This window comes from Pelodiscus sinensis, chromosome 6 (genome assembly GCF_052426305.1).
Source record: "Pelodiscus sinensis isolate ZL-2025 chromosome 6, ASM5242630v1, whole genome shotgun sequence".
NCBI classification, from domain to species: Eukaryota; Metazoa; Chordata; order Testudines; family Trionychidae; genus Pelodiscus; species Pelodiscus sinensis.
Window position 1 is genome coordinate 123,197,012 of NC_143057.1, and position 24,563 is coordinate 123,221,574.

The window sequence follows — 24,563 nt, forward strand, 5'->3', positions numbered from 1 at the left end:
TTTTGCTCAGTTCAGCTGCTGCCGCTGTTACCTTGTGACTCATTTTTTGCCAAAGCTCACTCACTAGGCTCTTGCCATTTGGATGCCGGACTATCAGGAGTGCCGGACTATTGGATGCCGGACTATAGGAGTTTTACTATACAGGGAGTCCCCGGGTTACGTACAAGATAGGGACTGTAGGTTTGTTCTTAAGTTGAATTTGTATGTAAGCCGGAACTGGTACATATTGTAGGGGAAACTCTAGCCAAACATTTCTCCAGAGCTCAGTTTTATTCTCCCACACCTCACTTCCCTCAGTCCTTTATTCTCAAGCTGAGGTGTCTGCTGAGAAAAGCCGCTCTGCGTCTTCCTTGTCTGCTGGGGGGGAAGGGAGGGCGCTAGCTTCTCCCTGGTCTGCTGGGGGGAAGCAGCTAGTGCGGGGTTGCCTCACCCCATTTGTAAGTAGGGATCCGATGTAAGTCAGATCCATGTACCCCGGGGACTGCCTGTACTTGGAAAAAAAAAAGTAGTATTATCCAGCTACTGAATCAAGGGCAGCCATAAGATGATGTGAAGACTAAAAAAACAAGAGGGCTTTCTTGTGTTGTTAGGAAAACAGAAAGCAAAGCACAGCTAAGGGACAAACATTTGTGCAATACAACAGTATATGGTGATCTATCGGCACCAGTGAAACTACTCCCTGGAAGTAACTAGAGTAAAAGAAAAGCAGCTTTTTAAAAGCTATTGGCTACAGCGGTTTATTCCCTTCTGTTAGAAGAGATTACAAGAATGGACCCACATACCTGACCTGTCACAGACCTGACTTTGTAGTGCTGAGGAAAACCAATGGGTAAAAAAAACAGTGAATGGAACATATTGGAAGAACGAGGTCTCTGGTAATGAAGCAACTGAAGATTTAAATCCTGCATAAGGAGCCTGATCCAGAGGCCACCGTGGTCAATAATGTGACTCCCCCTGGCTCTGGCGGGCTTTGGAAGAGGCTCAGATTGCAGCAAAGCCTCTCTACTTTTTAACTTTGCTAATCTCTAAAGGTATGTCTAGACTGCATCCCTCTGTCGGCAGAGGAATGCAGATTAGGCAGGTTGACATTGCAAATGAGTCAGGGATTTAAATATCCTGTAAACCTCCTTGAAGGAGGCATAAGGGATCTGTAAAAAAAGGCTTTCTTTCTTGACAGATCCACCTCTAGACTGCCGCTTTTTGCCGACAAAGTGCTGAGTTGGCAAAATGCGGCGGCCATTTTTATGCAAATTAAGCATGGGATATTTAAATCCTGCCTCATTTGCAATGTTGACCTGCCTAATCTGCATTCCTCTGCCGACAGAGGGTTGCAGTCTAGACATACCCTAAGCCTTGTCCTTCTCAGAAAGTACAGCCGGTCCCTGAGTTGCAAACGGTCGACTTAGGACCGTTCACATTTACGACCGAAGCTGTCATAAATAGCGGACCCCGAGTTACAAACACGATCTGCGCTTACAAACAGCATGGTCGTGTGTAACTCTATGGGGTCTGGCTTACGAACAAACCAAGTTACGACCAATTGCTTGGTCCGTTACCGGTTCATAAGTCAGGGAGAGGCTGTACCTCTCACTCCCTCTTCAGGTCTCACTAATGAGTTATTAACACTGGGATGAGGTACAGTCTCATATTAGAAAATAAGGAATTGCCAAGCTGACTCAAGAACAATAGAACTGCCATATTGGGTCAGACCAGTGGTCCATCTAGCCCAGTATCCTTTCTTCCAACAGTGGCCAATGCCAGGTGCTTCAGAGGAAATGAACAGAACCAGAAACCATGAAGTGATCCATCCCCTCAAACATCAATTTCTTTTCTTAAAAATGTGTTCTATGAATTTTTGTTGAGGAAGTTCTAAGGCCTGTGCTATTCAGGAGGGCAGACTAGATGATCTGATGGCTCCTTCTGGCCTTGGTATCTATGAATCTATGAAATCTGTGTTTGGTCTATCCCAACATCTTTTTTACAACCGTGGGCAGTCACCTCGGGAAGATTCAAGGAACATTTTAGCAGGCAGATGTAGGGAAGTCTCCTAACCCATATTATTAAAATCTTTTTTGCTTTTATCCCATAAGCCACACTACACATTTATTATACTGGTAGGCTGTGGCCGAACATCCCAAGCTATCTGAAAGGAGGATTCCTTTGTTAAACTAAATAAAAACTGCAACTTCTTGGATCTTGCCATCTTGCTTTGCTCAGTTGCTAATCTGCCAGATGAGGTGGGTGAGTGAGCATGAGTGAGCATGGTCTGTTCGTTGGCCACAAGCCTCTGAGGGTAGATTTGGTAAAATAACGGCAGGAATTGTTGGGACTGTTCCCATGATAAGGATAAATCTACGCCTAGGTTGAGGAAGTATAAAAATTAAAATGTCAGGGGGAAATAACAACCATAATTGTAAGAAAAGTGAAGGGGAAAAGTGGTAAATTGGGCTCTCATATTATCTGTTGTGTCAAATGTTTTAGGAATGCCTAAGAAGCTTTTAAAATGAAAAAAATGGCAGTCTAATGACTCAAAAAAATAGAATGGCATAGAAAAAGGAATGAATTGCCTAAGAAAGAATTCATAACAGATCTTACTGATGCAGCCTCAGATGTAATGTAATTGTAGTGTGAAAGTTGAAATGGAGTTGGGTAAGATTTAGAATCTTTTCTCAAGTAGTTTTGTAGAGAAGCCTTAATGTCTGGCACATTTAAGGAACAGCTGAATTGGGCTAAGCCTATGTTACTGTGAAACAAACCAAGCGGTGATCATGTGCTCTGTCTACAACTTAAACCCCTTCAATGCATTATCAACAATTTACAACCTATCCTGGAAAATGACCCCTCACTCTCACAGGCCTTGGGAAACAGGTCAATCCTTGCATACAGACAACTCCCTAACACAAACACATTTTTTTCCAGTAACCACGAGGCACCCCTCCATCATAATCACCCAGGAACCCAGCCCTGCAATCAGCCCCGTGCCAACTCTGCCCACACAGCTACACCAGAAATTTCATCACTGGACCCAACCACTTCAGCCACTACATCAGTGGCTCATTTAACTGCACTTCCACTAATGTGATCTATGCCATCAAATGCCAGCAATGCCCCACTGCCAGATATATTGGCCAAACTGGACAGTCTCTATGGGAAAGAATTAATGGACACAAATCAGATATCCGAAAAGGCAAGTCACAGAAACCTGCTGGAGAACTCTTTAACCTGCCCGGGCCCTCATTAATGGATCTCAAAGTCACTGTGTTGTTTCAGGCCAATTCCACAAGCCAAATACACAAGGAAGGGTTGGAACATAACTTCATTTACAAGTTTGATTCATATCAGAGAGGAATGAATAAATATATGGGCTGGATCGCACACTACCTTTCACATCCTAATGACTTAACCCACCAACCAATGGGTACTTATAGAGGTGCAAATTGTTCTTATCAGCCTCTTTATCTTGAACAATCTAGTTCTCTACATTTTTTCTTTTTTTTCCCTCCCTGCCTTCCTTGATTTATTCTTGTATCTGAACTTTTAATACTCCAGTCATCTGAAGAAGTGGGTTGTACCCACGAAAGCTCATCTACATGTTTTGTTAGTCTTTAAGGTGCTGCTAGACTATTCTTTGTATTTTTGAAGTTTTTCTGTGCTTTCTGTTAGCCAGTGCTCGGTTGGAGAATAGCACTGATGTTGTTGTTAATTATTAACATTTGTATAATGGCAGGACTTTGTGGTCTCACCAGGGACCAGAGCCTTATGATCTGGGTATTGTACAAACCACTAACCATTTATGTAAGTGTAATCATTTTCTTACCAGCAGCATAGATTTTCCCTGGCATCTATCATCCCTGTGGTGAAGGAATTTACTTATTAGCAAAACCTGGACTGGGTGGAGACAGGGGAAAAGGGTTTGCGAGAAAAAGGTGGCTTGTATTCGCACTTCCTACTATACTGTATCCCTTTAGGGGCTAAATACTTGATCTACATTTTTTGTGGGCAATTAGTGTGTGAATCTTCCCAGGAGGAGCAGATGTTTTGGCAGGGTATTTCCAGCCAGTGAAATCGTTGTGATGCTGGCACGTCATCCGTACAGCAGCTCTGTTTGGAAATGGGTGTTCGAGTTGGAAATGAGCACGGGGTATCTTTCTGTTAAACCCTCCCTCTTTAAGGGTTCTATTGTAAGAAGGGGGAGAAAGAAGGATAGAGGCTGGAACAGTGTCAGGGAGTGAGAGATGATGAAACCTCTCCCCCACCTCCCAGTTGTCAGTTTCTCATACATCCCAGTGCGTATTGGGTACATTTCCAAGCTGCACTTGATGGAGAGAATGAATATTTCATTTAACCAGCTGCATTCCATTATGCAGCACATCCCGGTTCTTCTTGTAGGGTCCAGGCAGCCCTGCTTTTGACTAACATCATCGTCCCGAAGAGCTGCACAGAAGGCTGCTTCTCCCATTGCAGGATCCCAGTAACTCCCATGGGCACCAGTGGAAGCTACTGGAACCTTTCAGTTGGAAGATTTCTCCCCCGGGCATCAGTTTGGGTCTAGGACCCTATGACTTAAGCGACATGGGAAAATTTTCCAGCTGTACTGTAAGAGTGGGGACATTTTGCTGTGAGATTGTTCCGTTGTATATCTCCACTGAACGACACATTGTTTCTCTGGGAATCGGAGCATCTTCTGATTCATTCTTTGGCCCAGGCCTCCTTCCCAGACCATAAGTGTAAGATGAGCAAGAATTCAGACTTGTTTTGTTTTCAGGAGCTCTGAGTCCTTCGAGAAGGCCTGGCTCTTATCTTGATCAAGTCAGTTTCTATCAGGGTGATTGAAATCAGCAATTGATCTTGTCATCCATAGGTGTATTCCAATGGCAACTTTCTATAACCTGTAATCAAATTACCCAGTGGCACCTGCCCAATATGAGCAACATGAATCTAAAAGAGTAGGAGTTTGTGTTAATTTAAAAAATTGCCTTGAAAAGCTTTGGTAAAATCAGAGAGAGAATCTCTCTCACTACCTTATATAACTCCAACAGATAGAACCAAACCTGGGCCCTCTGGAACTCAGTGCACGAGCCTCTATAGCGTGAGCTAATAGGCAGTTGGTGGGCAGCTAAGGCTGTAGCACAAACTCATTCTTTCTCTCTGTAAGTGGTCTCCGTGCCACCACATGTGACAGTGAACCATGCCTAGTAGGTATGTGGGTGTAGTGAGCTGGGATGGCCGTTCACTGACTCCGAGGATGGAGAAACTCTCTCTGATCCCGGATGGACTGAGCTGGAACCTGTCCCTTTAAGTCCTCAGCAGCCTGGAGGAGGGACAGGAAGTATAAAAGCCAGGCCCAGAAGCTCAGTAGGGGGCTGGCTGTTGGATGGAGTGGAGGCCAAGGCTGAGGTGGATGACTATCTTGGGCCCGGAGGAGGAGACCCTTTTCTCCCTACCTCTAGACTGAGACCATACAGACCCTGGGGACCTGCCCCAACCAAGGGAACAGGTACAACCAGAGTGGGAATCGGGAAGTGGCCCAGGGGAAGCAATGGATGATTAGGCAGATCTGATCACCCTTTAAGCTGGGTCAGCAGGCTTCGGTGTGGATCCCCTGCTGATGCCAGTGGCTGCTAGGGTTGCCAGGTGTCCGGTATTCACCTGGACAGTCCATTATTTTCAGCTCCTGTCCAGTAAAAAAATTCAGAGAATACCAGACACCTGAGATCTCTGGTATTTTCTGCATTTTTTGCCTGGCCAGGAGGCAAAAATACTGGGCACCTGGCAATGCTACACACACTCAGGGCTTGGTCTTCCCCCTCTACCCCAAGTCTCCCCTGGCTCCCAACACCCCCAGCCCCCTTGCTTACCTGGCTCCCCAAGGCTTCCAGCACAAAATGGCTGCCAGCCAAAAGACCTAGGGGAAGCAATGCTTTCCCCTGGGTCTTATTGGTCAACTGCTCCCCTGTTCCTATCCCTGCACTAACTCTTATGGGGGACATGCTGTTTTATTTTAATTTTGTTTTTGGCTTACTTAGAGTCCCTTCAACAGAAGTTTTTCCTGGTTTTTTTGGGGGGGCGGAAGGGGGAATGTTCAGTATTTTTGTTTCAACCATTTGGCAACCCTAGTGGCTGAAAGCCTGCCACTGCTAGGGCCCTGGGCTGGGATGTGGTAGAGTAGGGAGGGCCCACGTCCCCCCTGCCACTTGTGCATTTGGGTGGAAGTCTCCCCCCTCCCTACTTGTGCTGCAGAAACTGTTTACTTGCCTACCTCGCCCTGAACTAGGACTTGGGCTGCCATTAGAAACTGTTTGTTTGCCCGCCTCACGCTGAACCAGGGCCCAAGCTGCCATTTTGATTATGGGGGAATTTTGTTTGTTGGCCTGCCTTCTGGCCTCGGTCTTAAAGGGGCAATCAGACTAGGACGTACAGGCCTGAACACTGGGCAGGGATTCGAGATGGAACAAGAACTCTTACAGTGGGTTGTATCTGTGATTCATTACTGTAATCTCTCAGCACCTCGCAATTTAAATCAAACAGGGATGAAACTGACTGGAAGGCTGTGCTCATTCATAATATAACAGTTACGTGCCTATACACGGCACCATCCTCCCATCAACTTCGATGGGAGCTTGGCTCACTTATGGAACCTCTCTCCCCATGAGTTTGGCCCACCAAGAACACAGTAGAACCCAAAACTCTCTTCTTGGTCTGTGCATTGCTAATAGGGATACAACTTGCTTGTCTTTGTGAAGGGGAAAAAAAAGAGCAGCGGTGATACACAAGTAAGCAGACACATTGTGTAAGGGTGCATCTACACTGCGCCATTATTTTGGAATAATGGCCATTATTCTGGACAAACAAGGCAATCACTGTGTGGATGCTAGTATTATTTCAAAAGAAAATTGAAATAATGGAGGGCATTTTCCAGCATTGGTAAACCTCTTTCCATGAAGAATAATGCTTCTTTCGGAAGAGGATGTGTGTGGACACTTCACTGCTGCCATGTCGAAATAGCTCCTCATCAGGACCATTCTACCTTATTCCTCCCCAGTGCCTCCCGGGGCTCTAAATTGAGGTAGGGCATTCACATTAGGGGAGCTTTCTTTGGACTAGTGTGAAGGCTTCCCTGTAGTTTGGATGCTTTATTTTGAAATAAGCTTTTCCGGAAGATATCTTCCAGAAAAGCTTACTTCAAAAGAAGCTTGTAGTGTAGACATACCTAAGAAAGGTGCCATTTTATAAGGCAAGGTTTTAGACTAATCATAAAACAGTCACCAACTTTAATGTCTCCAGAATAAAGACAGTAAAATGCCTACCATGTTTAACAGATGCAGAAGTGTACCGAGGTGATGAATGTATTTTGGACACAGAACTGTCATCTAGGGTCTTCTATGGTTTTATCTGCTTTGGTGCTGTACACCTGTGGTGTGTTGATAAAGCATTTGCTCTGCCGTGTGGACAACTCTCAGATTTAATGCTGCTGCTCTTATATTAACTATCTCACCTCCTACACATCCATGCGCTCTCATGCACTAACTGTTTTCTAAATTTGCTAACATATAATTATAAAGCCAAGGAGGTATAAAGAGAACAAGGGAAGGAAATAGCTATCAACAGGGCTGGAAAATAGCCGTGGAGTTCTGGATGTTTAACACTAGAGACTCTTATATTGGTTATAGATTAATCCACCATGCATGGGGCATGAATCCAGAATTCCTGGGAATTTTGTTAGGATACAGGATAAAGCAACTCTGTCCATGTATCCTAGTTTTACACCCTGTCCTGTAGGCAGCTGTTCCAGAATCACAATGTGCCCCCTTCCTGTACTGGTCACCTTGGAGCAAAATGAGCCACCTGAATGAATGAGCATGACCACGTTCTGCAAATGTATCTAATCATATGAACGTCATTAAGGCCCTGATCCGAGTTCCATTGACATCAAAGGCAATATTTTCACGTATTTCAATCAGCAATGATTTGGGCCCTAGGTCAGGGTGTCCAAAGGGGTCAATCATTTCATTGGTTACTTGCAGCAAAACAGGAGACAGAGACATTTAAATCCTGCGGTCGGTCCTGCTGTTTGCTCCCCTGAAATGTGAGGAAATCAATGCTTATTGCACACCTCAAGCTTTCACCTGAAAAGCCCACCTATTTCTGCTTCTGCAAACCCTGCTGAATAGCAACAATAAGAAGAAAAGATGAAGCATCTTTGTGCTAAGATATTACAACTAACATGTCGTGCACATGAGTCCGGCACTGTAGTCTGCACCAGCCTAGAAAACAACATTGTTCACTGACAAATGAGTGTGCCGCACTCATGAGTTTATCTCAATGAAACAATAATACTGCTATAGATCATCGTTGTAAGGTGCAAAATATTGGCCACTGCCTTTGTGTAACATGATGTTTAATGACCAACAACCTAAATCGCTGTCAGTGCCATACATATACACACACAATCTGAAGGAGTCTATCATAAGAAAAGTTCACATTCTGTTAGAACATCTAGCTCCCAGACAGTTGCTGTTAAAATGCTCATGTTACATTTTGCCTGGGCATACTGCTGTATACGCAGTGTGTGTATTTATACACATGCACACAAATTGTCATCACACCAAGAGAGAGGTACAAGCTTAATTGGATAGTTTTTGACAATAGAACAGATTGTGTCTCCTCCTCAGCATGGCTAAAGATAACTCACTCTCCCCAGTAGGGTTGTACTATGGTGAATGTAGAGTTACCTCATGGATGCTGAATTAAATAAGGCAATTAAAAAAAATCCCTCTTAAGATACATTGCAATACGGGGTGGGAATAGACTCACCTTTCTGTAGAAAAACAGAATTCTTGTGTGTGTGTGTGTGTGTGTGTGTGTGTGTGTGTGTGTGTGTGTATTCCCAAATCCCAATGCCGAAGTTTCCATCTCAACTTAGTGAAGAGGCAAGAGATGGCAGTATTGACACATCTGTGGCATGCAGCTACTCCCTGACTGAACTGAAAGATTAGGATTCTTCTTCGCAATTAACATTTATAGTTTTCTTTTTGTTTCTTTCTCTTGACAATTTTTTTTTACTCCCCATCCCCAGCCTCATGTTCCCATCCCTCCCTAAAATATAAAAATCCTAAAAAAGTAAACAGGTGGGTTATACATCAGGAGGAATTTGCTGGTGTGTTAGACTCAAAAACAAATAAAAGCATGAGACGAGAAGAAAAAAAGCAATGATAAATTACTCGTTACTAAATGGAATTGTTTCAATCAGAAGCTAAAAAAAAGAATGAACTTGCTGTTTTCCTTGATTCCAGCTTTTTTTTTGCAAAAAGATCAAAGAGATTTATGACCTGTGTCTCTTGGAGTCTGATGCCAGAAAAGAACATGTTCTCATTAATAGTCATTTTCTCGTCAAAACAGGGCTTTTATGCAGACAATGTGCAGAGCTTTTGTAAAGCTGATTGTGGACAAAATTTTCAATAAGTTTTGGTGCGATGAATGGCACATGGAGCACAAAAATAAGAGGGTAGCTCATATGATAACTTTTATGTATCACCAAGGCAAAAAACAGCTTTCTGAAAACTGAGAGCCAGCAGAGAAAATGTTAGGGTTGGGGAGACAATGCACAATGATCATTGGTTTGCCAGGAATTAACCTCAATTTTTTTCAAAGGGTCATTTGCATTGGCAGATGTGTGTTGAAGTTTGAATACTCCTTTTAAAAGTAGTAAAACCTCTGGTGTCTGGAAATCCTGAGAGGACAATGTTTTCTCATGAGATTTCCTGTACTTGCAAGTCTGAAATGAATCAATAGTAAGACCATTGAGGGACAAACTCCTGTGATAGAGTACTGCAAAATTAGGTACCATCCAGGAGGCTACAAAGACAAGGTACTAGATTGAATGGACTTTGTTTGCTCTGGGATAGCAGTTCATGCTATGGGAATAATCACTCTCAGTCTGTTCCAATATTGTTCTCTGGTCCCAGACAAAAAGGTGAAGTGTGTGGGGGAAAAATACCCTCAGATTTTTTTAAATTAATCATTTTTAAACTCCCCCTCCCTCACTAAAAATTAGTATTTTCTTTTGTTTGAGACAAAGATGAATGTTTCGGTCGATTCTTAATGAGCTGGCAGGTCTATTATGACTGAGTTGTTAATTGTTCGTATCTGTAACACTGGATCTGCTTAAGCCATTGCTGAATTTGGTCCAGAGTCTTCAAAATGCAAAGGACTTCATGAGAGGGTCTAGTAATTTTGTGCATTGTTAAAAACAATGAGGAGTCCTGTGGCACCTTAAAGACTTACAGATTTTGTTTGAGCATAACCTTTCTGGGGTAAAAACCATTTCATCAGCTGCATTGGATGTTTCTCCATTGTAAGTGTTTATAAAGTTATTTATTTAAATTAATTAATTAGACTGACACTGTGCAATCCTTACTGAAAATCCTTAAATACTGAACACTAGAGTGTCCAGTTACTTTTCTATGGGAGCTGTTGTGTTTATTTTTATAAGATACTGGAATAGGACAATGAAGTGAAATCTAGCCCACCAGGGGTTACACATGCACTATGCTCCTACAGTCCCAGGTTCAATTCTGCCTGTGAACAATCTGGGTCTGTTGGCGTTACACACCGTTGGTTTGGGATTTATTGGAGAACTCCACTGGAAATCATGCAAGCCACAGCCTTGAGGGAAGGGGGAAGCCTGAGAGGAATGCAAGCACACAGTGAGTCCCAGAAGAGGCAGGTTGGGAATGACGGAGGATAAGGGAGGAAGAAACCCAGGGAGGAAACAAGGGGCTGAATAGACAGATTTTGCTTGCTTGCTTACTACAGGATTCCTAGGCTGAAACCAGGAGACGAGGCGAGGCAATGAGATTCCCAGTAGCTGTGGCTGTGTCCAGACTCAGGGGTTTTTTCGGGAAAAGTAGCCTTTTCCCGAAAAAACTTCACCTGCGTCTAGACTGCAGCCGCGTTCTTTCGAAATTAAATCGAAAGAACGCGGCTTTTCTTTCGACGGCGGTAAACCTCATTTCACGAGGAAGAACGCCTTCTTTCGAAAGTGCTTCTTTCGAAAGAAGGCGTTCTTGAATGTAAATAGGGCTTCTTCGAAAGAGAGCATCCAGACTCACTGGGTGCTTTCTTTCGAAAAAGCGGCTTGCTCTCTCGAAAGTTCCGCGTGCAGTCTAGACGCTCTCTTTCGAAAGAGGCTCTTTCGAAAGATACTTTTGAAAGAGCCTCTTTCGAAAGAAGCCTGCAGTCTAGACATAGCCTATTAGAGAAATAGAGGTTCAAAGACCCCGGAAATCAGGTGTGAAGGACTACTCAGTTGGGACTCCGGCAAAAGACTAGGCTTGAGGCCACAGGACAATTGTTAGTTCAGACTTTCAGTCACCCCTGAAAGGTTTTTTAAGTATGTCACTGGCATGACAAAAAACAGGGCTAGAGAGGCTTTTGGCGAGGGTGAAGATGGGGAGACCCTGCTATGTCATACCCAGTCAGAAGAGGCCATCCCATTGGTGAGTCCACTCTTCAATGGCCCTCTACTTCAGTCCTGCCTATCAGAAGTGTGTCTTGCCACTTGGTTACTTGTAAATCCATCACTTAAAAATACCTGGGAGCAGAATCTCAGCTGCACCTCCGGAGAGGCACAGTAGAGAGACAGCTCCTGGGGAGGGGAATTAAAGGTAGCTTTCAGCCAGCTCAGTGCTACGCAGATTCTGGTGGCTGAAAAGGTTGATAAAGCCCTTCATGTAAATTAGAGAAGTCAAGGTGTCCAGGAATTTGCGACAGCCCAGAATTCCAATAACATTCTGAGCTATCATCACATCACATCTGGGTCTTTTCCATCCCTGCCCTGTCATGTTCCCTTTGCTTGGGCCTCTGAGGGGCAAAGCATTATGGGTATACTATACTGCTACTGTACTAGGGGTCTTCTCCTTAGCAGCCAGTTGCTCCTTCTCAATACAGTGGCATAGTGAGGGGGGGTGGTGGAGGGCAGGTGCCACATGAGTGGGGTGCCAATTTAGCTGCCGGGCTACTTGTTCCCTGCAGACAAACTGCCGAGGCTGGGCCGGGCAGTGGGAGCGGTCACTTCAAAGACCTGCCTAGGAGCCCAGGACCCCTGACTCGGGAGCTGGTGCCACCCCCGCTGCACAGTTCAGTACAGTTTTGCCTTTGCCTCCCCTCCTTCTCCTCCCCGCGGGCTCATAACATCCTCGCTACACCAATTGTCTCTCCAGCTACTGCCACAAGAGTGTCTAGGACACAGAGGCTGTGTCTACACTGGCACCCTTTTCCGTAAAAGGGATGCTAATGAGACACTTCGGAATTGCAAATTTTTTGACCGCTTGAAAGTAGGAATAAGGAATCTTCCGGAAAAGGGCTTATTTTCCGCAAGATCCTGTCTAGACTGGCGCTTTTCTCCAGCAAAACCCTGAGCCAGAAAAAAGTGGCAGCCATGTTCATTCAAATGCCGCGGGGGATATTTAAATCCCCCGTGGAATTTGCAATTCCGAAGTGTCTCATTAGCATCCCTTTTACGGAAAAGGGTGCCAGTGTAGACACAGCCAGAATGTGCCCCTTAGTTCTCATTGGCTTGGGAATCTGGAAGTGGTGCCAGGAAGGAAGCATGTGTTCAGATGTGCTGTCTCAGAGTCCTTAGACTAACAGAAGAGGTTGGATATAGGCAGAGAGGAATGGACCTCTTAGTGGCCCATCTTAGCAAACCTGAGTGAATTTTTTGGCATAAATAGTTTATTTGGTGAAAAATGAAGTGGTAGAGGAACCAAAACTATTCCCAGAATGGGGTGATTTTTGACAAATAGTCTTGTCCAAAAAAAAAAATTTTTTTCTCCCCAGAGGAAAATAAATCAGTATTTTGAACACGTTGAAACACAATGAAACATTTCAACTTTCTGCTATGAAACAATGATTCCTTTTAAAATTGCTCATAAGAACATAAGAAAGGCTGTACTGGGTCAGACCAAAGGTCCTTCTAGCCCAGTAGCCTGTCTGCCAACAGTGGCCAGCACCAGGTGCCCCAGAGAGGGTGGACCGAAGACACGATCAAGTGATTTGTCTTCTGCCATCTCTCTCCAGCCTCTAACAAACAGAGGCCAAGGACACCATTTTACCCCCTGGCTAATAGCCTTTTATGGACCTAACCTCCATGAAATTATCTAGCTTCTCTTTAAACTCTATTATAGTCCTAGCCTTCACAGCCTCCTCTGGCAAGGAGTTCCACAGGTTGACTACACGCTGTGTAAAGAAGAACTTTCTTTTATTAGTTTTAAACCTGCTACCCATTAATTTCATTTGGTGTCCTCTAGTTCTTCTATTTAGGGAACTAATAAATAACTTTTCTTTATCTGCCCTTTCCACACCACTCATGATTTTATAGACCTCTATCATATCCCCCATCAGTCTCCTCTTTTCTAAACTGAAAAGTCCCAGTCGTTTTAACCTTTCCTCATATGGGACCCATTCCGAACCCCCTAATCATTTTAGTTGCCCTTTTCTGAACCCTTTCTAAGGCCAAAATATCTTTTTTGAGGTGAGGAGACCAAATCTGTACACAGTATTCAAGATGTGGGCATACCATAGTTTTATACAGGGGCAGTAAAATATTCTGGGTCTTATTTTCTATCCCTTTCCCAATAATTCCTAACATCCTATTTGCCTTTTTGACCACCACTGCACACTGCATGGAAGTTTCAAGAGAACTGTCCACGATAACTCCAAGATCTCTTTCCTGATTTGTCGTAGCCAAATTTGCCCCCATCATACTGTATGTATAGTCGGGGTTATTTTTCCTGATGTGCATTACTTTACACTTATCCACATTAAATTTCATTTGCCATTTTGTTGCCCAATCACTCAGTTTGGTGAGATCTTCTTGGAGTCCCTCACTGTCTGCTTCTCTCTTGACTATCCTAAACAGTTTGGTATCAGCTGCAAACCTTACCACCTCACTGTTTATCCCTTTCTCCAGATCATTTATGAATAAGTTGAAAAGGATTGGTCCCAGGACTGACCCTTGGGGTACACCACTAGTTACCCCTCTCCAATCTAAAAATTTACCATTTATTCCTACCCTTTGTTTCCTGTCTTTTAACCAGTTCTCAATCCAAGAAAGGACCTTCCCTCTTATGTAATTTACACAAGAGCCTTTGGTGAGGGACCTTGTCAAAGGCTTTCTGAAAATCTAAGTATACTATATCTACTGGATCCTCCTTATCCGCATTTTTGTTAACCCCTTCAAATAACTCTAATAGATTAGTAAGACAGGATTTCCCTTTACAGAAACCATGTTGACTTTTGTCCAACAAATTATGTTCTTCTACATGCTTCACAATTTTATTCTTCACTATTGTTTCTACTAATTTGTCCGGTACTGAAGTTAGACTTACCGGTCTGTAATTGCCAGGATCGCCTCTAGAGCCCTTTTTAATTATTGGTGTCACGTTGGCTACCTTCCAGTCATTAGGTTCGGATGCCGATTTAAAGGATAGGTTACAAACCACAGACAATAGTTCAGCAATTTCCCATTTGAGTTCTTTTAGAACCCTTGAATGAATGCCATCCGGTCCCGGAGATTTGTTAACATTAAGTTTTTCTATTTGTTCCAAAACCTCCTCTAATGACACTTCAATCCGGGACAGTTCCTCAGATTCATCACCCACAAAGGATGGTGCAGATTCGGGAATCTCCCCAACATCCTCAGCCGTGAAGAATGAAGCAAAGAAATCATTTAGTTTATCCGCAATGGCTTTATCATCCTTGATTGCTCCTTTTATAGCTCGATCATCAAGGGGACCCACAGGTTTTTTAGGAGGTTTCCTGCTTCTAATGTACTTAAACATTTTTTTTTTTGAGTTTTTGGCTAGCTGTTCCTCAAAATCTTTTTTTGCTTTTCTTATTGCATTTTTACACTTGATTTGACAGTGTTTGTTCCTTTCTATTTATCTCACTAGGATTGGACTTCCATTTCTTAAAAGATACCTTTTTGTCCCTCACTGCTTCTTTTACATGGTGGTTATGCCATGGTGACACTTTTTTAGGTCTCTTGCTATGTTTTTTAATTTGGGGTATACATTTAAGTTGGGCCTCTATTATGGTGTCTTTGAAAAGTTTCCATGCAGCTTTCAGGGATTTGGCTCTAGTCACTTTGCCTTTTAATTTCTGTTTAACTAACCTCCTCATTTTTGTGTAATTCCCCTTTTTGAAATTAAATGCCAGGGTGCTGGACTGCTGAGGTGTTCTTCCCACCACAGGAATGTTGAATGTTATTATATTATGGTCACTATTCCCAAGCAGTCCTGTAACAGTTATTTCCTGGACCTGATCCTGCACTCCACTCAGGACTAAGTCGAGAACTGCCTATCCCCTTGTGGGTTCCTGCACCAGCTGCTCCAAGAATCAGTCATTTAAGCCATTGAGAAATTTTATCTCTGGTTCTCTTCCTGAGGTGACATGTATCCAGTCAATATGGGGGTAATTAAAAAAACCCATTATTATAGAGTTCTCTATTTTGGTAGCCTCTCTAATCTCCCTCAGCATTTCAATGTCAGTATCGTTGTCCTGGTCAGGTGGTCGGTAATATATCCCTACTGCTAATTTCTTATTATTGGAGCATGGAATTACTATCCATAGTGATTTTATGGAACATGTTGATTCACTTAATATTTTTATTTCATTTGATTCTACACTATCTTTCACATACAGTGCCACTCCGCCACCCACCCGGCCTGATCTATCCTTTTTATATATTTTATATCCCGGTATGATTGTGTCCCACAGATTTTCCTCATTCCACCAGGTTTCGGTGATGCCTATTATGTCAATCTCCTCATTTAATACGAGGTACTCTAGTTCACCCATCTTATTAGTCAGACTCCTAGTATTTGTGTACAAGCACTTTAAAAATTTACCACTGTTTATTTGTGTGCCCTTCCCTGATGCATTGGATTCATTTATATGCGGTTGTTTGTCTGCTCTGTCCCATGGCTTGCCCTCTCCCCTCCTATCTTTCTGACTACAGCCTAGAGAATCTTTATCAATAGATTCTCCTCTAAGAGAAGTCTCCCTCCGATTTATGGGCATCTCCGCACCAATCGGCTTTCCCCCATCTCTTAGTTTAAAAACTGCTCTACGGTCTTTTTAATGTTTAGTGCCAGCAGTCTGGTTCCACCCTGGTTTAGGTGGAGCCCATCCTTCCTGTATAGGCTCCCCCTCTCCAAAAAGTGTCCGCAGTTCTTAATAAATCTAAACCCCTCTTCCCTACACCATCGTCTCATCTACGCATTGAGACTCTGAAGCTCTGCCTGCCTACTTGGCCCTGCACGTGGAACTGTAAGCATTTCCGAGAACGCCACCATAGATGTCCTGGATTTCAGTCTCTTTCCTAGCAGCCTAAATTTGGCCTCCAGGACATCTCTCCTACCCTTCCCTATGTCATTGGTACCTACATGTACCACGACCACCGGCTCCTCCCAAGCACTACACATAAGTCTATCTAGATGCCTCGAGAGTTCCGCAACCTTCACACCAGGCAGGCAAGTGACCATACAGTTCTCCCGGTCATCACAAGCCCAACTATCTATGTTTCTAATGATCGAATCACCCACTAACACCTGCCTCTTCCTAACTGGCATTCCCTCCCCCTCAGAGGTATCCTCAGTGCAAGAGGATACCGCAACATCCTCTGGGAGGAGGGTCCCAACTACAGGATGGTTTCCCTCTGCTCCCATTGAATGCTCTGTTCCCTTGAGACTTTCATCCTCCTTAAGAGCACTGGGGCTCTCAGACTTGAGGTGGGACAGTACTACAGCGTCCAGGAAAGTCTCATCAACATAGCTCTTTACCTCCCTTAGCTCCTCCAGTTCAGCCACCCTGGCCTCCAAAGCCCGAACTCGGTCTCTGAGGGTCAGGAGCTCCTTGTAACGGGTGCACACATACGCCACCCGCCCACAGGGCAGGTAATCATACATGTTACACTCGACGCAATAAACAGGATAGCCCCCACTCTGCTGCTGGGCTTCTGTCTCCATTTTTCTACTGAATAAGTTTAAGTATAAACTGGGATTCTTTTTAAACCTCTGGAATATAGATTATTCTAAGGCTATGTCTAGACTGCAAGCCTCTTTCGAAAGAGCCTCTTTCGAAAGAGAGCGTCTAGACTGCACGTTGAACTTTCGAAAAAGCGGCTTGCTTTTTCAAAAGAAAGCATCCAGTGAGTCTGGATGCTCTCTTTCGAAGAAGCCCTATTTACATTGAAGAACGCCTTCTTTCGAAAGAGGAACTTTCGAAAGAAGGCGTTCTTCCTCGTGAAATGAGGTTTACCGCCATCGAAAGAAAAGCCGCGTTCTTTCGATTTAATTTCGAAAGAACGCAGCTGCAGTCTAGACACAGGTGAGGTTTTTTCGAAAAAAGGCTACTTTTTTCGAAAAAAACCCTGAGTCTGGACACAGCCTAAGAGTTATGTTTTAAAGAAGGTCAGAAGTCACTGGTGCCCTCTAACCTCCCCCTCTAAACTCCCTCTCCAAACTCTCCTGTTAGCTGTTCCTGTTCACATGCTCTATGTATTCAAGTCAAATTGCAATATTTTGTTCACCTGAAATTTTGTTTCACCAAGAAAAACTGAAAAAAAATTGCTTTGGGTGGAGCCTCCATTATTTTTTAAACATTTTGTTGTTGTTTGATGTTGGTTGTTTTGCCCACCAAACAAAAACAACAAAATCAGAAAACCCTGACAGTTATTCACTCAGCTCGACTCGTTGCCTGGACAGATGAAGGCAGCGATATACAGTTGGATGCACGATGAGGCAGTAAGGAGCTAGCCTCAGGAATCCTTAATGAAAATTCCCAGAATGGGAGAAGAGGGGACATCCCACTGTACATTTGAATAAAGAACATTTGACAAGTATTAAAGTTAAATGCCTTCCTCCATGTGTTGCCGGGCATGTGTTGGGCCCACACATTTTAGCATCATGAAAGGCTTTTGGCAGATAAAAATTTCAAGGGCAATAACAGGTCAGCCCGAGACAGGCTCCTGATTTAAAAATTGTTCCAAATATGAGCGCATCACAATAACTCAAGTCTTTAACATTTTCCCTATCATCAAATGCGCCTCCTTTTTCCACTTTCTAATTCCACCACACTCCTCAACAGGCAAAAAGTGACACTAGTAAATAACAGCCTGTAACGGTGTTGAATAACAAGCAGAGATGGTTCTAGAGATGGAATAAACTGTTGGAACAATCAGACAAGCTGTGTGCCGTGTAAAGAACAAGGGCAAATTTCTGCATAAGCTGAGAAATGCCAATTGCCAGTGAGCATTTTTCAGTGCACTGCAGTAAAATCCTTCCTGTTTGGGATCTATGCACCGAGACACACCACTTGGTGCCTTGTCTGTGTCCATCACAAATGGGCTATTCTTATATCAGCTTGCTCTGATTTTAGAAAAGCTGCAATCACCCTCACATGGACTGTCTGCGAATAGCTTTAGTGAAACAGAGTTTACCCATCATTATCAAATTGCTCAGACTCCTTGTACCTGAGAAGTATAGAGGGAGATGTAACATCTGAACAACCGATCAGCTCCTGTTGTAGCATCTTAAATCAAATTTGTTATTGCCAAGGTGGAACCAAAAGACTAACTTCCTGCTCTTCACAAATTAGTTTAAATGCTGCTTTCAAATCACGGTGAATTCTTCCTATAATAGGCCGCTGCCCAGAATGAAGTATCCTGCACCTTGCTGAGTTCACATTATCCATTTCAAATATGAAAGTTGGATGATAAAGATTAGGGTCACATTTTGTATCTGCACATTATTAAAGAAACATGACAACCAGTGACACAAATTTCCATTGTATGTCCCAGAGCATAGGGCACTGGATTTACATACGGAAAACACGGACTCAAGTCCTTACTATAACCAAAGCAGAGTAGGAAGCTAAAACTGTCTCCCACATGCTTGGATGGGTTTTTAACCTCCAGACTATAGTAGGAGAAAGATCTTGATTTTTGTCTGAATTGGAACAATTTTTTTAGACTGCAAAAAATTTTAAGATCTGGAATTATTTTCTAGCCCTCCCTAGTCAACAGACGTTGTAAGTATCATATACCAACACTTCCACGGCTTATTAGGCTCTTAGAAGAAGGCATTAAGGGGTAAATTACAGCTCAATAATAGCACAGAACTCAGAGCCAGGACTAGTGGCTGTAAACAATCTTTATGGGACCCTGGGAAACTTGGCCACACCCAATGAAAAGTGGACATCCCGCTAACTAAAATCATGCCGGACCACAGATGTTGCTAGACCACAAGTGCTGGCCTAGAGAGGTTCAACCAGTATTGGGTAATGCTATTCATCCTTTTTGAACAGTTCATAAATGTACACTTCCACTCCCAGATACAGACATACAAAAGTGTGTCCTCTTTCAAAGAAGAAATCAGGAAAGAGAAGGATGAATCTTATGGTGCTGCTATTCAGATATGCTAGGAAGGTAGATGGTGAATGTGTAACAACTTAGTGGCAGGGACAGAAGAAACCACAGATGATGAATAAATTTCATAAATGGAAAGGTTCCTTTCTCAAAATTGTGAACTTATGGGGGATTCAACCTCTATCCCCACACTTCGCCTAGTGTACACTCGGATGGATCAAACTCTTGTTTTATAGGGTATATTCGAACTAGGGAGGCTAATGTAGGCATTTGAAGTTGCAAATCAAGCCCAAGATTTAAATATCCCACACTTGATTTGCATGTTCCCGTCTGGTCGCCATTTTTAAATGCCACTAGTCCGGACTAACTGCTCGTGGCTACATGCGGCAGTTAAACGGTAATTCAAACTAAGTCTTTAGTTCGAATTACCTGTTACACCTCTTTCCAGGAGGGCCTATTCTACTGTAAATCAGTTTCCTTGGTAGAATCCTCATTCCTAGACTGATAACTTCTTATTGCAGGTGCACCATAAAGCCATGATTTTGTCTAGCAGTGCAAGTTTTACATTGCTCTGACTGTGCAAATTGACTTTGGAGTGGTCATAAAATAATAACCTGTTTGCTCTAAAGCCCCTGTGCATTGGCAGAATTGTTGGAAGGGGGCTTGGAGTAATTAATTATAATTAAGAGAAAAGCCTTAATGCTCTTTGATTTCTTTTTTCTGTAGGAAAGGTACTTGCAAGGCACAAAAACCTGCTTCCTTTTCAGCGTTTCTCAGAAGAATATGCCAACACTGCTCCAACCTTGATCCCAGAACTGCAACGCTGGCGTGTGATTGTCAGCAAAGGAACACCAGCAAGTGACACAGTCTATATATTGACACCTGGAACTTCTGGCACAACCTTCCATGAGTAATGAGGATTCCATCTGCTCTGCTAAGGAATCGATGGGTCACATGAGGCTGAAGCAGAAATATGCCCAGGGAAGAGTATTCTGCACCATGACTAAGGTTCAATGCACTGAACAATGCACCCATTTGGGCTGGACTTCAGCTCATGTTTGAAAGGCCTCACCTTGGTTTCCTCAGGCAGGTTTCTCCAATGGTAGGCCAGCCAGGAAATCAGAGCCAGCTAAGGAAATGGAAGCAACAGACTCTCCAAACAATATGACTTTTCCTCAACTTTGGAAAGGTCAATGGCGCTGATATTGACTCTACTGATTTGAAGCATCGTAGAGCATGAAGTAAAGAATACAGGCGACCCATCCCCCACATTCCTTGGGGTCCTTCCTTGTTCAGTTGTTCTGCTGTGGCTGACTGGCTGTCTCTGGATGTGGAGCTGGGTGTGGCAAAGGGAGCGGTTGCCCAGCAATTAAAAGGAGTCTGGGGCTTCAGGACACCTCCACCCCTACTGCTGTAGTGGTCGGAACACCAGACATTTTAAATTACTGCTTGGAACCCCGCGCAGTACATCAGAGAGCCCGAATCAGTGCTCCAGATGGTGCTAAGGAAGGGGCATGGTCCCGGCACTCTAAGGGCTGGCTATCCCGGCCCCACCCCTTCTGTCCAAGCTCCACCCCTTCCAGGAGTGTGCAGTCAGCCCCCCCACCTTCCCAGGGGCCTGATGGCTAGCCTGCCTGCATCACTAACACCAATGCTAGCAAGGTTATAGTTGTCACATTGTCCTTGAGGGAAGTCCTTGATTTGACATTCCTGATATTTCCGAGGCAAAACACAACTTGAAAAATGAAAAAAAAAAATCCTAAATTTTTTATCACAAAGTACAAGTGGGCACCAGGGACCTTTTAAAAATGTTTCAAAGTCTTTACTGATATATATGGGATGGCCATTCTATAACCGAACTGTGGCCCACCCCCCAAAAGTGGATGGCACCAGATGCTTCAAGGTACATCTACACAGTAGGGCATACCTTGAAATAAGCATCAAAAATTGCATAGCTTATTTCAAAATTTGGTGCTGTCCACACAGTGCAAATTTCAAAATAAATCGCTATTCTGGCATCTTCCTTAATGCTTGTGCGATTAGGTTTGCAGCAAGGCAGAATAAGAAGCCTGTTATTTTGACTGCATTTCAAAATAACAGGTGTGCTGTTAAGATGTACAGAATGCTAACAGACATTATCCTGAAATTGCGCCGATGTGTAGATGTACCCTCAGACACGGTGCAATAAGAGTCTACAATAGGCAGATCTGTGGTAATCAGTCACGTGCTAATCCCTATCCCTATTACAAATTACCTTAAACCTTAAAGCATGACATTTTATATTCCTTCTTTATATCCCAAGGGCACGTCTACACAGAAGGGCAAAAGTCGAATTAAGATATGTAACTTCAGCTATGTCAATTGTGTAGCTGAAGTCAAAATAGCTAAATTTGGCTTTTGGTGCTTGTCTACACAGCAGGAAGTCGAAGGAAGAACACTCTTCCTTCAGTTTCCTTAACTCTTCATGAAAGCAGGGTTACAGGGGGGAGGAGTAAGAGTTTCTTCATCTCAATATTATTTCAAAATAATGGTTTGCAGCGTAGATGTTATTTCTAAATAAATTTCTGTTATTTCTAAATAAAGTCAGTTATTCTGAAATAACACTGCTGTGCAGACGTAGCCCAAGATTTACTGTTTACTGTTTTAGAATATTTACTGTTATAATTCAGGACATTCTTGTTATCCTCAATCTTATACATTCCTAATTCCTGTTAGAATTTAAAATTCTTTGTCTTAATGGTATCCTATGGCAATGAGTTCCACGGTCTAATTATGAAATCTAAATTCCTTTGGTTAGTTTTGAATTTACTAGCTTTTAATTTCAGTGAACATCTCCTTGTTCTATCAGACTAGACAAAAAGAAGATACCACTCCATGTTTTCTATCATTCATTATTTTGTGTCCTCTTATAGGTATTATGTCACCTTCAAATCACACATTGAACAGGATTTATAACCTGTGCCCTTTCCTGATTTTCAGACAGTGCTCATGTCAGTAGCTACCTGCTTATAGTGGGGACTGGAAAAGATTGGGGCATTTTCTTTATTAGTCTCAAAGGGTACGTCTACACTACAGTGCTAGTTCGAACTAACTTAGTTCGAATTAGTTAATTCGAACTAAGCTAGTTCGAACTAACGCATCTAGAACTAAAAACTAGTTCGAACTAGCGTTTTGCTAGTTCGAACTAGTAAGTCCACATTGAGTGGACTCTGAACAGGGCTTAATGATGGCCGGAAGCAGTGCCGGCAGGGCATAAAAGGAGGACTTAGAGCATGGAGATACTGTCTCAGGCTAGCCGAGGGCTGCGCTTAAAGGGTCCCGACCCCCACCCCGGACACACAGTTCTAAGGGGTGCCCCGCTTGCAAAGAAGTTCTGGCTTGGAGTGCCCTGAGTGCCCACACTGGGCACATCACACCACTCGGCCATCAGCCCGGCTGCACTTGCCGCAGGCTGCCATCTGGGGAGAGGGAGTAATTGGGGGGCTGCAGGAGAGCTTCCACCCCCAGAAGCCCGCAGAGCCAGCCCAGTCCTCCCCATCGGGGGCTCGTACCCCATTCCTCCCTCACCTCCTTCCACTTGCCCTTCCCTAGCCCCCCTTCTTATTGATGTACAAAATAAAGATAACGTTTCTTCCAACATTGACTCTGTCTTTATTGAAAAAAACTGGGGGAGACTGGGAAAAGGAGGTGGGAGAGGGGAAGAGAAAGGCTGGGAGAGGGGAGGGCAACTAACATGATCAGGGGTTGGGAACAGGTCCCAGATGAAGAGAGGCTACAGAGACTGGGACTGTTCAGCTTAGAAAAGAGGAGACGGAGGGGGGACAGGATAGAGGTCTCTAAAAGCAGGGGTTGGGTGGAGAGGGTGCATTCAGAAAAGTTCTTCCTGAGTTCCCATAAAGAAGGACTAGAGGACACCAAAGGAAAGGAATGGGTAGCAGGCTTGAAACTAGTAAGAGAAAGTTGTTGTTCTTGACAAAGCAAATAGTTAACCTGTGGAACTCCTTGCTGCAGGAGGCTGTGAAGGCTAGAACTAGAACAGAGTTGAAAGGGAAGTGAGATAAAGTGATGGAGGTTGGGTCCATGGAGTCCTATTAGCCAGAGGGTAGGAGTGGTATCCCTGCCCAAAGTTTGTGGAAGGCTGGAGAGGGATGGCACGAGACAAATGGCTTGGTCATTGTCTTCGGTCCATCCCCTCCAGGGTCCCTAGGGTTGGCCGCTGTTGGCAGACAGGCTACTGGGCTAGATGGACCTTTGGTCTGACCCAGTACGGCCATTGTAAGCTCAGGGCTCAGTGTCGGGGGTCTCAGTGGACCCCCTTGATTTTCATGCACACCTGGTCCTGGGTGGCCAGGCTGGCAGCTCTCCTGCCCTAGACGGCCACTTTCCTGTGCCTAGTGCGGAGATCGTGGACGAGGTCCACGATGTCCGCACTAGCCCAGGAAGGTGCCCGCCTCTTGCGGTCCAGGGCAAGCTCCTGGGAGCCGCCAGCCTGGTCCCGGCAAGAGGGGGTGGGCTGGGGGGCATCGGGTGGGTGGCTCTGTGCCGTGCCAGGTGCAGGGTCTGCTAGCTGGGTGCTGGCAGGCTTGCACCTGGCACGGGCACCGTAGCCAGCCCGTGCCCCTTTAAGGGGTCCGGGGCCGGGAGGGGGGCATAGAGTTTCCCTGGTGTTGGCCAGAGTGGCCACCAGGGAAACCTGGGGAGGGCTAGCCTCCCACTAGTTCGAACTAAAGGGCTACACAGCCCTTAGTTCGAACTAGCTAGTTCGAACTAGGCGTTAGTCCTCGTAAAATGAGGTTTACCTAGTTCGAACTAAGCGCTCCGCTAGTTCGATTCAAATTCGAACTAGTGGAGCGCTAGTGTAGCGCATAGGAAAGTTAGTTCGAACTAACGTCCGTTAGTTCGAACTAACTTTCTAGTGTAGACATACCCAAACTGCTTTTGAACAGAAAAACAAATATTCCTGATTTGGTATGAATTTGCTGAGATTTTTGGCTACAGTCCGGAGGTCCTGGGTAATCAACCGCAAAGCCCTAGTCTTCAGTGAAAACTCCAAGATTATATGGATGTAGTCAGTGACATGCTAAGCTGTGAGCATCCGCTTAAAAAATCTTTCTTGGGTTGGTAGTACACCGTC